At 48.3% G+C, this 18457-nt stretch overlaps 1 long non-coding RNA gene across 1 annotated transcript in view; it reads left to right on the top strand.

Annotated features, from left to right (window-relative positions):
* Window positions 1–2614: 2614 nt before the first annotated feature.
* LOC146866704 (uncharacterized) overlaps window positions 2615–18457 on the top strand; it is a 76289-nt gene continuing 60446 nt past the window's right edge. The window contains exon 1 of the long non-coding RNA XR_014960482.1: window positions 2615–2742. This is a non-coding gene — a long non-coding RNA (uncharacterized LOC146866704). The remainder of the gene's footprint in view (window positions 2743–18457) is intronic.

The following is an 18457-nucleotide window of genomic DNA, read 5'->3' as shown; positions in this document are numbered from 1 at the left end:
TGATGCAACCTGACTTGATGTGCCCTGAGTCCTTGCCAATCAGGTTCCCAAGGCCTGTGTTCTTTCCTGAGACTGTACCTTTATACCCACAATTGTCACATCTCTGGCCACAGATAAACCCCTTGTAAAAGGTACCATGGATACCAAGGGCACTGTGAACAGGCAAGGCCTCTATGGGCTGCAGCAACTATTGTGCTACCCTTAGCACCCATACCCTGCCATTGCAAGCTGCGTGCTTTGGTGCAGAGAAAAGTGAAGAGTTGACTCAGCACACATCCATGTGTGCCATGCCTGCAACCCATTACCTGTGGCCTTAGGTAAGTCACCCCTCTAGCAGGGTGCACTAGCCCTTAGGTGAGGGTACAGTGGCATGAGCCCTGTACCTATACAGTGTATAAGTCCATTCTTAGACAAGGAAAGTGTAGGAAAGCCATAAATAGTATATGGGCTGTGAGTTGGTCATTATGAACTCCCTGATCCATAATGGCTTTACTAAAATCTGGAAAGTTTGGTAGCAAACGTTAGCACATTAAATCCACACTGATACACTGATACTAGTGTGGAATTTAATATAAAATGTACTTGGAGGGCATCTTAGAGATGCCACTGAACAATGACCAGCCCTGGTGTGGTTCCTGAATGGCTACCTGCCATTTGCCACCACCAGACAGGTTTCTGGATCCCTGGGTAGAGAGCCTCTGCTCTCTGGGTCCAGAAACAAAGCCCATCCTGGGCAGAGGAGTCATGCCTCCTCTCCCACGATGGCCAGGGTCCACGAAGGGGAAGCTTTAAAGGCCTTCTGCCTTTGTAAGCTGTCCTTGCGTTTTGCTGCCCCCAGCAACTGGCCCCATCAGTTCTGCCCCCCACTTTGGGTGTGAGAATCAGTGGGAAAATCAAGCTAGGAGGAGAGGTGTCCCCACCTTTGCTAACCCCACCACTCAGGTGGGGGAGGCGAGAAAAGCACACATGTCAGTCCCCTCCATCTTGAAGATGAGGGGACCCAGCCAACTAGGCAGAGGGTCATGCCCCACTCCCATTGGTGGGGGCTGGCGGTACTGCACTAGGCATCCTGCCCAAACCAGATCATACCTTTATTTGTATGTGTTAGGACACATCGGGTGGGCACAACAGGGAGTATTCCACTCCTCATCGGGCTGTTGCTCAGTTTCTCCACAGACTCGTACGAGTCCGTCTGCCTCGCTAATCCTGCCACTGCAGGCAGCGTGTGACAGCGCAGTTGGGGGCAGGCCTATGGCAGCAGCTGCGGTGTGGTGTTGGAAACAACCAGTCTCCTTTCTCGCCTTCTTTTGGTAGCGAAAGGGTTCACTCTCATCGTGGGGGTGAGGGGCTTACTTCCCCTGACAGGCTATGGTGCAGCATCTATGGAGCCATACACCCTCCTTCTTCAGGGCAGTTTAGGCGGCACAGAAGGTGAGGTCAGACCCCTCGTCGCCATTGTAAAGTTGTGGGCTCAAGACCCACATACTTAGTAAAGGAAGACACAGACACACGTTATTGAGGGTACTAAATTGTCCTCGAGCACGTGCACTCGTCTCTTTTATTTACAGGGTCACCTGACAGGTGACGGCTGTGTTGGATGGGTGTATGTTCAGCCTCGAGGGAGCGGCTGGTAACCTAGTGCCTGTTGAGACACTAGAAAGTGTCCAGCAGGACACTACAATTGCTGACATTCTGGACGAGAATATTATACGTTTACTTGGTGTGGTTAGAATGTATTTGCATGAAACACAATTTATTTTTTGAAGATGGAAAAAAAAAAACTTTTAGTTGGCCCTCCACCCCGTTTACCGTTATTCAGGCCTTTGCAGTAGGGCACGTTTCTCCCTTTGATCAAAGTTGAACGTTTGGCAGCAAATGTATAGCAACTTGTACGTTGTCAAGTCAGAAGTAATTACCAATATTTTATTTCAGTCAAAAAGTTGCAAGCATTTCTTGGCATTAAGCATTTTAAGTTTTGCAAATTAAATAATAGTTTTGATAATATTGAAAATAATTAGAGTTTTGTAAATTTCTGAAATAGGAGGTTAGTGTTTGAATATTTTATGAAATCACGCATTAAACCACACATTCGAAAAGCGCCCCTTCAGAAATAGATGTGTCAGCCCCACTCCCAAAGACACTCGAAGAGCAATCTAGATGACCTGGTCACAGGGCGTACCCCTTCCAAAAATTGTCGTAAACAGATTGGTCACAGAGGAACTGGAATTTGTTTTTCCAAAGCTGGAATGTCAAAGGGAAACAATACATTATTGCAAAAAAGCTCTTACATTTCGTATTATTTTCTAATTACAAGCTATTCTCTTGGTAAGATTTTATTTTTTCAAATCGTGTAAAATATTTGCCCATTACTTTAAGCGTCTGTTTCGTTTCTTTCAAGGCTGTGGTACACATACACAGTAATGCAAGGTTTCACTGAAAACCGCGTTGCGTTTTCCTGCCGCCTAGTTCTCCTCTATGACTGCACACGGAATCAGCTCCTCTTCAAGATGGCTGCCGCTCTACCTCTAGGAGAGGTCCGGGGTGGGGCTGCTGGCTCTTTGGAGGGCTCGGCAGCTCCTCCTTTCTGGCAGGTAAGCTTTTCACCGGGCGGCATGGGGCATGGGGCTTGGCTCTCCCCTGCAGCAGGGCCTGAAGGAGGATTTGCTAGAAACCCTGAGTGGCATCCTGTCCGCTACCCACGAGGTGCGCGCGGCAGCGGAGGAGCAACTGAAGGTTCTGGAGGTGAGTGCTGGGGTACCATAGGGCATGGGCGGCACATGTGATGAGTGCACAAGTCTGTCAAACCTGTCATAGTTGCGTTAACCGTCTTTTATAGCTGTATTGTAGGTCTGACTTGTATTACTTTCCCTAGAACTGCACTTTACTATCTTAATATGTGGGTAAAAAACGAGAGGTTACCCACTAAAGGAGGATTGCTTGAAAGCAATGGTATGTTTGAAGTAGGTTGACCACATGCAATGGGAGCAAATTCTGGACAGTGGGTGACATATGTCTAACACGAGTACAATTCAAAATAGGTTTATGGTATTGGTCTGTATAGTACATTAACAGTATGCAACTGGACAAATTTGAAGATTCGAAACTAACACACATGCACACTTGTTAAAATTTGACCACTGGTATAAGGAGCATTTTTTGGGGATTCTCCTTCTTTAACATGAATGTTGGTACCAGACACAGCACTTTCTTTTGATTAACATAGACTCCTAGACAGTGCGTAATTATATGAAGTGGTCGTTAACCTTTTGACGTCTGTGGACCCCCACTGAATCTTTATTGAATTTTGGGGACCCTCACTGAGTTATTACTGGTAGCTTGGGACCTCTGCCTAAGCATTTTTTTGATTACTTGACCTGGAAAATAATACACAGAAAATACAGAAACAAACGTTCATCAAATATACACCAACTATTATAATTGAAAGTAAATCAATTTTTATGCTATTGGGAAGGTTGGAGCTTTTCTAAATGCAAGTTGAGGCCGCTCATCATCCATACTATAGTCTGTTTGATGCACTTGCACTGCTCTCACAATTGAATCTGAGGCCACTAACTTAATTTATAGCCTCCAATTTCAAACTCCTTCACACATTTAAAGAACGTTTTAAAATTTTCAATTTTGTGTGTTAGAGATATATCTATCTATCTATATCTATTTATTATATTTAATTTTCAAAGCAGTTGCGGACCCACGTCTCCCGACCACAGTTTAATAAACACTGCTCTAGGGTGGAAGTAAAATGTGAATAACAGACCAATGACTGACAGGTGCTGACTGAAAGGCTTGTTTAAGCATTATGTACATCCTATATAGCATTCTTCCCCTTTCCTCAGATCGATCTTGGCAGCAACAGTATAATAAGGAGCTTACGGTCTTGCCACACTGCATAGATGGACGTGTATTAAAAGTGATAGATTTTAAACATGAACTTAGAAACATTCCTGTTCCGATACCATAACAAAAACGGCACTAATTAATTAGTCAGTTATGGATATCCTATGAGTAGACTAGCATCTCACAGGTGGAGCAACATGATAGTCTGTTATATCAAACACAATGTTTTTGGGCAGCAAATTTTCTGAATTTACATATTGTAATTGTTTTTAAATCGCGCTTAATACCCATTTCGAGGTTTTGCAGTGATTTTTTCTGGGAAGCACGCTGCTTCGGAACCCAAGGTTAGTGGTTAATTAGGTATTTTTAGGTTGGAGCAGTCTGACTTTCAGAGGAAAGAGAGGTTGTGTTTTTGAAAATGAGTTGTGGGCAATTTGCTGAAATACAATAGTAGAGATTAAGGCACACATCTATGTGACAGAAGCTTGTGCTTAGAGAGAAGAGGCATGCAGAGAATGAGAGGGCCATTTTAAAGAAAAATGGAGAGGGAAAATAGTGAAGTTTTAATTAAAAGTCAGTTTTTCATGTTGGATTTTGGGGATGCAGCCAGATGTTTGTGAGGTGGCATGCAGTTTGAGGATGCAAGACTGTAGCAAGAAACCTTATCTGCAGGTGCAGATTGTGTAATGCTAGGTATTTCTATAAATATTAGTCAGGTAAACAGCCTTTCTGTTACTAGGCTAATGCTTCTTCACCACTCCAGCCAGGTCAGGGGATCGGCTCAAGGTTTGGATGCGAAAAGTAATGTCTGGACACACATGGTACAAAATATCAAGAGCCTTAGCACTAAAAGGCAGCAATAACCTTGAGTTCATAGCACTGCAGACCTCGAAAAATCCACTCACCCTCTCGCTGTGGCAAGTCAGATTTTATCTGATAGAGCTATATTTAGGACTTACTCGCCCGTTCTGGCGAGTTGACAAAGAACGTGTTCTGTTCATTCAGAAAGTAAAGGAGTTATAAAGATGCCTTTAAATCTTGATCGTGTCACATTTGCTCTGTGTTCAGAGACAGAGGTCCGAAGTCAGTTTACAATTACTTTTTGTTCTCCGACTACAGAGTTCCAGGATTTTGTAAAGTGAACTGTCTGACCTACTGTACGAAATCTGAAAGGAAAGTATTTAGGGTATCAAGTTTTTCCTAACACACATTTAAATAGCTAATAAATCAACTGTACAAACATTTCAAAATATATTTCAGTAGTTGTGAAAGCCCATTTTTGCACTTCTGTGCGATGATGAGAAAAATATTTTAATAGGATGAAAATAAATCAGAGCACATTAATTGATGATGTGCAAATGATAAATGTTTTCTGAAAACCAATTTTCACAGATTATTGTTAATACATTATATAGTTTTATCAGTAAAGCTGCAAGGTAGTGGGAAGGTTTTTGACAATTTCTTCGTCATTTCCGGTCTGTAAATGACTGTGCGCTACCACATCATGCTTAGGTACTATATTTATTAAAAATGAGTGTTTAAACATGAACTGAGAAACATTCCTGCCTCTGCACTGATAGCAATGCTTTTAGTAAATTGAGAGGCAAGTCGGGGATCATGTGTACCCTATATGTGGGCTAGATTCTTATTGCACATGGAGCAAACATTTAGTCTACTTAACCCAAAAAAAGAGTTTTGTTTTGTAAAGAAGAAAGGCTGAACTCTCATATTTAAAGGTGCACTCATATGAGAATGAAGAAAAAGGCAACTCTTTAAAATAAAATATTTGTCAATGATCACACAATTTGAGACCAGTTTACTGGTCAAGTTCATTACAGTTAGGTTGAGTAGTTTATTTAAGTTACTTGACCTGCAGGTCTAGTAAAATTTTTTGATTTTTCGAGGCCTGCACTGTGAGAAAATACATGGGAAAGGAATGTACACATTGGAAAATAGGATTCTGCGAATGCTGGAGCCGATGTCTTCTGTTGTTCATCCTCAAGTTTTTCTCACTGTATACATTACAAAGCAGAGCGGGATCTATTTGAATGCCTCTGGTTTGAATTATCACAGAATGGAGGACAATGGGGGATAAATATAGCCAATTTTTATGTGGTCATTGAAGGTCAGCAGTAAGAATTATATCCTTGGTTTTGCTATCAGTATATTTTGTGATACAGTGTCAGAAGTGTAACTGGCATTGTGTTTAAGAACAAAATGTATTCAAAGAAAGAAGGTACAATTCCAAGGAAGTAGTTACTTTCAATCTTAGCTGTCTTAAAATATACAACAAGTTCATTTATTTTCCTGTCACTATTTGAGCTACAACGTTTAACTTTATCAGCCTGACTTAGTGAAAAAATATAGGCCTTTGCAAACTGTGAGGGCTAAGGTGCGCAGGAGATCATAGGTCAACATTCAAGATGAGCTAGACCTATTCACTAAATGTATGATAATAGAAGGAAGGTGTAGGAAGCTGGGTTTCTGTTGCAGTAACCCCCCCCCCCCTTTTTTGCCAGACGACTGATGCACTTTGACTTGATGTGCCCTGTGACCCTGCCAATCAGGTTTTCAGGGCCTGTGTTCTTTCCCAAAACTGTACGCGCTACCCCCAATTGACACCTCTCCGGCCACATGTCTGTCTCTTGTAGAAGATACCATGGGTAAAAAGAGCACTGTGGCCAGGGAAGGTCTCTAAGGGCTGCAGCACTTATTGTGTCACCCTTCGACGCCCTGTACCTTTACACAAACACACACTGCCATTGCAGGCTGCGTGTTGTGGTGCAGAACAAAGTGTAGAGTCGACATGGCACACATACCTGTGTGCCGTGCTTTCAACACACTGCCCTGGCATAGGTCAGCCACCGCTCTAGCTGGGTGCACTATACCAGTGGTGAGGGTACAGGTGCATGAGCCTGTACCACTACAGTGTCTAAACCAATTCTTAGACATTGTAAGTGCAGTAATGCCATTAAGGGTATATGGTGCTGACTGTTTGTCATTACGAACTCCACAGCACCATAATGGCTTTATTGAAAACTGAGAGGTTTCGTATCAAACTTCTCAGGACATTAAACCCACAATGATGCCAGTGTGGGATTTAATGAAGAGTGCACTCAGAGGGCATCTTAGAGATGCTCCCTGAAAAACGACCATCCTCCGGTGGGTTCCCTGACTGGTACACACCAGCCTGCCTCCACGAGATATGTTTCGGGACTTTCTTGGGCAGGGGTGGTCACACCTCCGCCAGGCCAGGAAGGGCCATCTGTGACAGGGGAGCTTCGAGGGCCTTGCCACCTTTGTAATGCGACCCCCCAGCCTCTCCTGCTAGCAGGAGCTGGCCCCCTTCCTGTCTCCCCTCCTTTTCGGCGGGAAGACAGGTGGGAAAAATCAGCACAACCCAGGAGGTGTGCCCACCTCTGCAAACCCCTCCCCTCAGGTGGGGGAGGCTAGGTGAAGCTCTGCAGTATCCACAGATTCTGCGCCAAAAGTCGCCTTGTCCTTCAGCCAGTGACCTGACTGAGTGCCTTCAACAAAGACCGGATCTCCTGTGAACAGCAGCTCTGTTCAAAAGAAACTCCCAAGATGGACTCTGAGCCTGCTGAGGACAACAAAACCCGACGCCTGGAACCACCACTGTACGTGTTGCTTACAGCCCCAGTTCAAGTGGCCCACCCGTCCCAGTGAGGTCCCCAGCACTCCAGAGTCCGAGTCCACTGTGAGTTGACTCTTCCAGGACTCCCCAACTTCACCTGCAGCCTCTGCACGGAGACCCCCCAACTGCGAGTGGCCCTGTAAGGTGATATCCGACCTCAAAAGACACCTAGCATTCAGCAACCCTGTTTCCTGGAGAAGAGAACCAGAGGTGCACCTACGTCCCCGAGCCCTCCAACTTACCTGCCCAGCCGTTGGTTTCTCCTGGAAGTCTTCCTGGACCGAGCCTGCAGCAAAAATCCAAATCGGCAACTCCCATTGAAAACAGGGCACCCAGTTTCAAAAGAGCACCCTGTATCCAGCTGCCCCTGTGCTGCTGCGGGTGCACTTTGTGTGCTAACTCTGATCCCCCCCTATCCCCTGAGCCTAACACCAGAACTTTGCTCCCACAACCTTGTGGCCTGCTCATGAGCTGCCACCAACCGGTGGCACCCTATCCTCCATTGGATCACATTGGGCCTCAGCACTCTGCACCCGGCCTCCCTAGTGCTGCTGAGGTTGGTTTGAGAGTGCATCCTTGACCCTGGGGGGACCCTGGGGGAACCCTGGTCTAACCCCAGAAATCCAACTCCCACAACCAAGTACTTACCTGTTAACGATAACCACGTCTTCTCCATAGGAATACATTGACTGTTTTTTCTTGCAAATTGTTCTAAGTGGTGTGTAGTTGGTTTTGTATGAGAACTTGAAAACTGCCAATAACCAAAAACGGCTTAACTTACCTTTTCTCTAGGAAATATCCCAGTGTGATATCTAGCCATTTCACACTGAGTATAAAAAGTAATTCATAAAGTAATCTGAAAAGTAATCCAATCATCAATTTCCACTGTATCGAAAAGATTTACAAACCTGTAACAAAGGCATTTTCATTCAGCTTGCTTGTATTGTTCAACCTACCTTGAAAAGTACCATTTACACTTACCTGTACCAGGCTTGCTTGGCTCTAAAAAATTAAATTAACTACATAATATTTTTGAAAGAAACAAATTGGTCTGAGTTCAGTCTTTGAGTTGTGATATCATTTGCTGCCTGAGTGTGTACAACAAATGCTTAACACTACCCTCTGATAAAGCCTTACTGCTTGCCCGCACTACCACAAATAGAGAGTGAGGTGCCATCTACTTTTACCTCTGCCTTCCTTTGGGGTTCCACTGGACTCTGTGCACACTATACCTCATTTTGGTATAGTATATACAGAGCCAAATTCCTACAGAAGGCATCTTTGAAGTGGTTCTCGGGAGAGAATCCACCATAATAAGATGTTTGGTATAAATGTGCAATACACTTACTCTCTTAGGCTAAGCACTAGAGCTAGTAACAAATCAAATATTAATCCCCAAACCAAAAGAACACATCTAGCAGTTTCAGAAAGATAAGTTGCACCTCATTTGAGCAGCGTATGAGAGTGAACAACCTAATTGGCATCTTTCAGTCATCTAAACCCCCAAGCATTTCCTAATATTAAGGTAACTTTAATTCAATAACCCAATGCAAACCTCCGTTTAACTTTTTGTGACATACATGATGTGCTGATGAGACCCACAACAGTCAAGGGTGTCTAATATAAAAATGCAGTTTAAGTCTCCTAAGCTCGGATTTTCCCCCCAAAGGAAATGCAACATTAGATTATAAATGTATCCCGGATGCACTGTGTAGAACAGTAGGACATCAATTTAGCAAACACAGAAATCCACATTGCCAGATAAAAATATGAACTCCGTATGAACTCAGCCTTTGCTCTTTAATAGTGCATAAAACAAAAGCACTTTGGAAATCTTCTGTATTTTTTTTTTTTTTGCATGTTGTTGTCTAGAAAAATGCAGTAAGAGTACTTTGAGGAATCCCGCCACTCTTCCCCACACACTAACAGCCTAAGTTAGGAAATAAACATTTAATGGATAGTTGTTAAAAGAAATGCTTGCACTAAGTACAGTTTACGTATTACTATAATCTGTACTTTGGAAGTACTATTTTATCTTGAACCTAATTCTTTGCATATTTTGTGGCAGCCTATGTTATATTGTTTCTAAATGCAAGTTTAAAATAATGAGTCTCACATTCAAAGTGATTTCTGTCTCCGGTAGGGTGACCTCCTCACCTTTATTTACATGGATAATCCTTAATTTCGGACTGCTGTTCGTAATGGCTTCTTCAGCCGATGCAGTTTTTCCATAATTGTTGTGCAGGGTGACAGCCTATACTGTGACTGAGTTCAACATCCTGCATTGGACTTTTAATCTGCAGCATCTTAACAGTCAGAATTAACCTCTTTTTTTACCAGAATGTCTAAAATAAAGGGTAAATGCTGTCCATTAAAACATCAGTGATGGACATTGGAGTGAATTTACGGGCAGTCCTTTTAAATTGCAGACTGGTGGTCCCCTAGTTTGAATTACTATTATTATTTCTTATTTGAGCGCAGTACAGACCCCAGATTAGCATCTTGATGTTGAGACGACATTGGCTAGAAAGCATGTCCATAAAATAGACCACAATTCTTGCGGTCTTCTGACAATGAGGTCTTGGGAGATCAATATAACGGAGTAAGGAGCTTTCCAAACGTGTGCATACTTCACTCTGGTGCCAGAGGGGCTGCCGTTTATTGTGGCTGTGTGTTCTATTAGCTGCAACTGTTTGTCCTGATTGCAGAGCTGTTCCAGCCATTACCCGGTTCTCTAGTTATTGCATTTTGCAGTCACATTTGCATTGTAATCGTAAATGCCAATTTCTACTGTTTGTGCTTTTCGTCATTGTACCACTGTTGCTGTAACATAAAATATTTTGAAAAAACAAGAGGCATTTGGCAAAACAGGAACAGTTTGTTTAATTAAACAGAGTTGCCGGGAGAACAGTTGCAAGCACAGGGTCTGAGGGCTGTCTCAAGTTATAATTGGTGTGTGTCCTCCTTTTTTTCAGTTCATTGTAGGTAATAAAGAATTTCCGGGGATCCGTGTATGGTGAGGAACGTATGTTGCTGCCTTTGGAGTCGTAAATTAGTTGTCTAATAGAACTTATAGGTGGGCCTCGACCTTGCATTGACACAATGTGGCCAGTGAGTAACATGTCCAGATGTCCGGCAATGGGAGCGCGTGATCACTGCATATGCTGTGTCCTTAGTGACTATATGTTTCTAACTCATGTGGCATCTAACTTTATGGTGTTTTGGGAGCACGCATACCTCTGGCCATTTCTGCTTTATTTGGACAACACTCCTGCGCCTATCTGTGGGATTGATCTAAGGTTTTCTGTTCATGTGTTTGTCTGCTGGCTACCAGCCACCCCACCTGTGACCGATTGATCAGTGACTTTGGGCCTAGGTCTTAGTGTTATCCTGACTACTTATTTATGAATCGGGGTTGATGTGGAGTTCACAACGAACTAATTCGATAATAAAGACGCATATAACACAAGGGGGTATAGTGTAATGAAAGGGATACCAGTAACCTAATCCTTTTGTACTGAGCGACTTTTTTTTTTTAGAGACCGGGAAATTTCACCCGCAATCCTGTGGTATGCTTCATTATAGGTGACCCTGTAGAAAATGTGCCCTTTCTGCAAGGTTTCCCATGATTTCTTTGCCCTTTGAACATCTAATATTTTTGCTGGCTGTAGGACTAGGTGGTGTTTACCCATGCTAACCATTAAGTGCATGTTCCCCCTTTCAATGTAACGAAAGCGGCATATTTAACTTAACTGTATATCCCTGGTATATGGTACAGAGGATATGCAGGGCCTGTAAGTTAAATATCAGTATTGCACTGCAGCATCCATTGTGTCATCCACTGCAGTGACAGCGCAAACATGGCTGCAGGCCTGCCATTTCTATCCTGGCTGTTGCAGGTTTAAATTGTAAATTTGAATTGTCAAAAGAGCCCCTTTGACAGGTCAAAACCTTACTTTAAAATATCGATGTCACCCTAAGGCCTGTAAGGCAGGGTACATGGTAGGACATGTAGGAATTTAATGTTAAAGTTGTTCTTGGAGTGAAAACTCCCGATAAGCTATTTTCACTGTCAGTTGGGAAACACAATAAAACAACTATTTTTGATAGTTGCTAAAAATACAATTCAGTGGTGAAGTTGAATTTTCGATAAATATTAAGGAAACAGTACTTTAAAAAAGTAACCTTTTCCCTGCCTAAAGCATCTAGAGGCCCATTTGCTCTTGCTCACCCACTTCTGCCAGCCTATTAGCATTTGAAGAGGTCCCAGAGAAGAGAACCAAGGCCTGGGTGTGGAGGTGGTGGTGTTCTCGTGACAGGATGCACAGAAAAGTCAGTTTCCTTGATTCAAACATTCGGCATACTTTGTCCAACAGCATTAGAAAACATGAGTTGCATATTATTTTTTTTTATTTTTTTTTTTATATATCTTTTTATTAACTTTGCTCAGACCATCGAACAATACAGGACATTTAGCACGATACATGCAGTGAATTACCCATCCTCTGAACAATGACCGACCTTCAAGGACACAGATGAGACAAATAACAATAGCTGTTAGGGTCCCAGTCCTCCCCCCGGCTGCCTGTATTTCCGCCATGGCCCCCATATCTTACGCCATTTTTTGGTGCAACCTCTGCTATTGTAGATAGTTTCTTCGGCCCTTTGGCACCAGTCCATATCCCGTACCCATTGGTCCCATTTGGGCAGGGTCCGCGAGCCCCAGTCCCTTGCGATATTCCTCTTCACCACCCCCGCCGCTAGGGCCAGCCAAATCTCCTTGTGTCTAGTCCAGTCCGAGTCGCTCCTAATCATTAATAGCAGCCATCGGGGCTCCAGCGGGACCACTGAGCCCACCACTGCCGTCATTATGTCAACTACCTTGGTCCAAAACGGGATTATCTGGGGGCACTCCCATAGGATGTGATAGAAGGTGCCCTCCTCCCCACATCCCCGTACACAAAGGGCCGATCTGCTCCTCCCCCAAGCGTACAGATGGGTGCGGGGGTAATATACTCGGTGCAGGATCTTAAGCTGTACTAACTGGAACCTACACCGGATTGCAATCTCCCTTGGGCTCTGCAGGGCGTCCTGCCAGTCTTTGTTCTCCAGTTCCCCTATGTCCCCCACCCATCTCTCCCGCAATGTGACCAGGGGGTCCGTCATGTTATTGATGAGTTTGCGGTATATTGTGGAAGTGAGTTTTCCTGCTATTGGGTCCAGGAGTAGCCTATCCTCCAGAGGGGAGTACTTTGGGATGGACGTGCCGCACCTTATGTGCGTCCGCAGGGCGTGGGTGAGGCGTAGGTAGTGGTAGTGTTGGGAGTCCTGTAGGTCATACTCTTTTTTTAAGGTAGGAAAAAGACAACGGAGCGTCTCCCTTCCAGACGTCCCCCAGGTATTCGATTCCTATGAGCTTCCAGCCCCGAAACCCTGTCAATCTAGTCACGTCCGACAGCAGGTCCCCATGCCATTAAGGGGCTCATCCCGTCAGGGGGTCCGACCACCCCAAGTATTTATTGGCCTCCCTCCAACATTGAATCACCACTCTGGTATGTGACGGCCAATCCCTACCCTGTTTACGGGCATACAACAGGGGCTCGCAATTACCGTGCGGCATTACCCATCGGTCCACTCTGTAGGCCGGTTCCGACCGATCCGCGTAGACCCAGTCATTTACCACCTGTAACTGGGAGGCCCAGTAATAGAGCCTGACGTCCGGAAGGGCCAGCCCCCCATCAAAGACCCCCCTCGTCAGCTTGGGCAACGATATTCTGGGACTGCCACCATCCCAGAGCAGGACACGTAGTTCCTGCGCTATCTTCTTGAACACCCCCGCTGGTATCGGGTATGGCGTGTTCTGCAGGATGTAAAGCAGGCGCGGCAATGCGAGCATTCTAAACAGCGCCGCCCGACCCATCAGGGAGAGAGGCAGCGACCTCCAGTGGTGCACGTCAGTTTTAAGACGCGATAGTTGGGGTTCCAGGTTCCTGGCGAAGAACTCCGCCCTGTCCCGTATAATGTAGAGTCCCAGATATTTGAATCTGTCCACAGCAATGGAAGCGGGACACCGAGTCGGGACTCTCGGTGGAGGGCCTGAGAGCGGGAAAATCACCGACTTTCCCAAATTGATTGTGTTGCCCGAATAGCTACCGAACAAATCCAAGAGGTGTAGCGCCTGTGCCATCGAGTGGTAGGGCCTGGCCATGTATAACACAATGTCATCTGCGTATAGAGAAATACGCTCCTCCCACTCATCACTCAATGCCAGGCCCCAGAACGACCTATCCCTCCTAATCCAGTGTGCCAGCGGTTCCAGGGCTAATGCGAAAAGGAGGGGGGATAGAGGACACCCCTGCCTGGTGCCCCTTCGTAACGGAAAGGATCTAGACACCGCCCCGTTCACTCTCGCCCTCGCTATTGGTTGTTCGTACAAGAGCCGAACCCAACTACAGAATACGGGACCGAATCCCAGTCTGCGGAGCACCATAAACAGATAGGGCCATTCGATACTATCAAAAGCCATTGAGGCGTCCAGCGCCATCAGTGCTGTCTGGGCGGCCCCCACCTCCTCTGTCATATAGATCACTCCGAAGAGGCGGCGTAGATTGTGTCGGGTGCTCCTACGGGGCATGAACCCGGACTGGTCCACGTGCACCAAATCCGGCAGAACCGATAGGCTGCTATCTGCCAAGGCCTTAGCCAATACTTTGGGTTTGACATTTATGAGTGAGATCGGGCGGTAGGACGAGCAGAGATCGGCTGGTTTGCCCGCCTTGTGGATCACCACAATCGTGGCCTCTCTTTGGTCAGGTGGAATACCTGCCCGCCTCCCGCGCTTCTCGGTACATCCGGAGGAGCGGGTCCGTGATAATACTGGACTGTCGCTTGAAAAGCTACACCGGGAGGCCATTGGGTCCCTGCGCCTTCCCAGACTGGAGGGAATTGAGGGCCTTTCCCATTTCTTCCACCGTGAAGTCTGCCTCCAGGCGGTCTGTTTGTTCAGCCGACAAAGTGGGGAGCGCAAAGTCCTTCAAGAATTCCGTGCACTCCTGTTCAGTGCGGGTGCAAACCGAGGTATATACCCCTTCGTAATAGGATGCAAAGGCCTCTGCTATCTCTGCACTCTTGGAGACCAGTGAGCCCGCAGGGTTACGCACCTCAGCTACCCATGAGCGCTCCCTATCTCTTCGCTCGAGCCACGCCAGCAGCTTGAGAGCCTTATCCCCCACATCGTAAAGTCTGTGCTGGGTTGCGATAGAGTAGGCTCGCGCCTCACCCTCCTCTAGGGCACGAAGCTCCTTCTGTTTGAGAGCCAACTGGTGACTGGCATCCGGCGCCGGCAATACACCGGCCTCCCTCTCCATATCCTCAATCTCCCCCTCCAGCCGGTTGGCCTGCAGGGACTCTTCTTTCTTTTTTGCCCCTATCAGGGCCTGGGCCTGTCCCCTTAGAACGGTTTTGAAGGCCTCCCAGAGCGTGATGCAAGACTCCACCGACCCCTTATTTTCCTCAAAATACCGCTGGGAGCCCTCGCGGAGCCGAGCACTAATAGTATCATCTCGGAGGCGCCACGGGTCCACCCTCTGGAAGGAGGCCCTGTTAATCAGTGGCCTTTTAATCGTCACCCCCACCGGTGAATGGTCGGAAATTCCCCGGGCTAGGATGCGGGGCTCCTCAAAGTCGCCCAGCTGGGCAATATTCGTGAAAAAGAGGTCCAACCGGGAGAAGGACCCATGTCTAGCCGAAAAGAATGTGTATTGTCGCTGTGTGGGGTGATGCGTGCGCCATATGTCACTGAGCCCCAACGAAGAGATGAAGTCCCTCAACCCATACTCCCCCCCCCCCCCCCCCCCCCCCCCCCGGGACTCCGCCCCTCACTCGATCGGTCCATGTTAGCGTCCATTACGGCGTTGGTGTCCCCGCCCAGCAGGAGGGTACCCCATGGGAGGCCAGTCAGGAAAGAACCCAGTCGTGTGTATGTTGAGTGAAGTCCAGGCGGTACATAACAGGATCCCAGTACTATGGTTCGTCTCTCCCGCCTGCCTGCCACTGCGACCAGACACCCCGTGTCGTCTACCCAGGTGCCCGATATTATTAGGGGCAGTGCGTTACGGATTAAGATGCCCACACCTCTGGACCCCGACGTGAACCCCGAGTGGGCCACCATTTTATACCCAAACCTGTCGAGGGCCCTGCATCTGTTGCCTCGCAGGTGCGTCTCCTGAAGCAGGACGACATCCGGCGCGTGTCATTTCAAATATTGGAGCACTAATGTCCGCTTTATTTTGTTTCCCAGCCCATTGACGTTCCACGTCCAAACTGTAATGCGTGTCTGATTACCCATCGTCGACATCTGGTCTACCACTGGTTTGATCACCTATGTCCCCCAGTGACCCCTCTGGGCTAATTCGGCCTATGAAAGAACTGCATTGGTCTCGAGCATAACTCACCCCTGAAACAATAACTCCCCCCCCCCCCCCCCTAATAACTCCCCCCTCACTGCCTCTCTGCGTGGTGGGTACCCAACCTCCCACCCTACAAACATGCAGAGCGCCTGTCGTCCCTTCTGCCCCATTTCAAACCTGAAAAGGAAACATGGGCTTGCAGCCAGCAAAGAAGGCTATACATAAGTGATGGACGTTACAGCCTGCATGATAAACATTAACTAGCAGCCCCCGGTCAACCCCCCAGGTCCTCCCCCCGCCCCAGCCGGCCGAGGTAAGTGCATGTCAGCTTGTCCAGTGCATGTCCCCGTTGGGCATCAACGCTGCCCTACCACCTCGCAGGCCCCAGGACCTTGATATAATGCCATGTCCCCATTATCTAGGCCTAGGGGCACTCTCGCTGTTCTCTATACCGTGGATGTCCTTTGGCATCGCCTCCCGTCTCGGCGAGGTCTGTCCAGGTCCGCGCCGGCTCCCACTCCTGCCCACCGACCGCCATCCCTCCAGCCAGTCACTGGCCTCCTCAGGCGACTCGGAAAAAATAGGACTTACTACCATCTAGGATCTTGAGACGAGCAGGATAGAGCATCATATACTTTACACCTTGCTCCCGGAGAGCTCTCTTCACACCTTCAAAGGACCGGCGGAGGCGCTGAACGTGGAGCGTAAAGTCAGGGAAGAAACGGATGGTGGCGTTGTCCAGCTGAAGATCCCCAGCCACCATCGACGCCTGCAGAACAGCATCTCGGTCCCTATAGTTCAGGATCCGGGCGATGATCGTGCGCGGCGGGGCCCCTGGTTTAGGTTTACCTCCAAGTGCTCGATGGGCCCGTTCAACGGAGAAAAAGTTGGAGAGTCGTTTCGGTTTCAGGTGATTAAGGATTAAGTCCTCAACGAACCAGTCCGTGGATTGCCCCTCCATTCCTTTCGGAACCCCAACTATGCGGATGTTGTTCCGCCGCGCTCGACCTTCCTGGTCCTCCAGCCGGGCCTGAATGGCAGACTGATTTCTCGTTAAAGCGGCCACTTGGTCTTCCAGTCTCTTCGTTTTAGATTGAAGACTGCCTATCCCGGTTTCCGCCGCTGTGACCTTTTCGGACATCTTGCGAAAGTCGGCCCGCAGGAGGTTGACCTCCTCTGTCACGGAGTCCAGTTTGGGTTCCAAGGTGCCCCTCAGGTCTCTGATCGCGCCCATGATGTCCCTGAGCGACGGGTCTGGGTCGCCGTCTTCTGGTTCCCTTTGAGGACTGCAACCGGGGGTTCCATGCGCCTTTACCATGGCCACCGTGTATTTATCGATGTGATTAGACTGGCCTTGCCCCGGCGGCCTTGTGCGACCCATACTGGAACGGTCCGCCGCAACGGTGCGCGGTCGTGAGTGTCACACAAGCCCCTCTCAAACGCCTGAGAATGGGGCCCGAATCCTTCAGTGGCTGTGCGTTCCGGAAAATTCAATCACCGCAGGCCCACTCGGACCCACCCAAGGCCGCAGGGGGCCCCCGCCGCCACTCAGGCCGCCTCGCACATGTTGTCTTGTGCTCCTGTCCTGGGAAGTGCCCGGCTGGGGGGCTCCGCGGCCCTCTCACTGCTGTGTCCGACCCGTCGCGCCCGATCTCGCCCGGGCCACTGCCCTCAGTCCATACCCCGGAGCCAGGGGACTCGGGGAAGCCGCCAGGTCCAACACTGCAGCCACCGCTCGCCGTCCGACCTGCTTTCACCGCCCTCGAGTGCAGATTCCCCAGGGATCTCGCCCCTAAGTAGCCTTCAGAGTTAGGCGCCCCCACTGGGGGAGTCACTGGTGTCCGGTATGCAGGCTCCGTCTACCGCCGTCTTGCCTGGAAGATGCACATTAACCAGGGGGGGGGGGGGCTGTCCCGCAACTCCAAGGCCGGCCACCAAACAGCCCTCCGCCAGGACCACGTGTCCCCCGCTGTCCTCCGCCGCCGCTATGCGCCTCGTTTTTTATCGGTGAACTTGCTTTGTCTGAATGCTCTGAACTCGTCTTTAGGTTTCTGGCTAAATTCCACTTGCCGTTGTGGTTCCTGTCTGCTAGAGAAAGTATCTGAGCTGGATGCAGATGTCACCAGTTCTTGTTGTCCCTACCGTTGTTTTCTGATATGTTTTCCTGACATTGTTGAATTTTCTCGCCAAAGTTGGAGTCTGCCCCTCAGCAACTCTGAGGCCGGCCGGGCGCCACCAAACAGCCCTCCGCCAGGACCACGTGTCCCCCGCTGTCCTCCGCCGCCGCTATGCGCCCTGCGGGAAGCCCGGGGGACGCCTGCTGCACTGCCCGCTATTACCGGAGCCTTAACTGGCGGGCGCCATCTTGATGCGGCGCGCGGCCGACCGGGCCGCGACAGACTAGCGCCGAGGAGCCCCCAGGTGCCGCTTGGAAGCCGCAGCGGGTCCCGCCGCCTCCCGACGGCATCCGATGCCACTGGGACCCGCTTGCGGTCAGGATAATGTCGGATTGCAGGTGTTTACAGGCTGGCTGCTAGCG

Source organism: Triturus cristatus, chromosome 1_2, assembly GCF_964204655.1.
Source record: "Triturus cristatus chromosome 1_2, aTriCri1.1, whole genome shotgun sequence".
NCBI lineage: Eukaryota > Metazoa > Chordata > Amphibia > Caudata > Salamandridae > Triturus > Triturus cristatus.
Note: the sequence above shows the minus strand (reverse complement) of the source record. Positions and strands in the feature narration are given on the sequence as shown.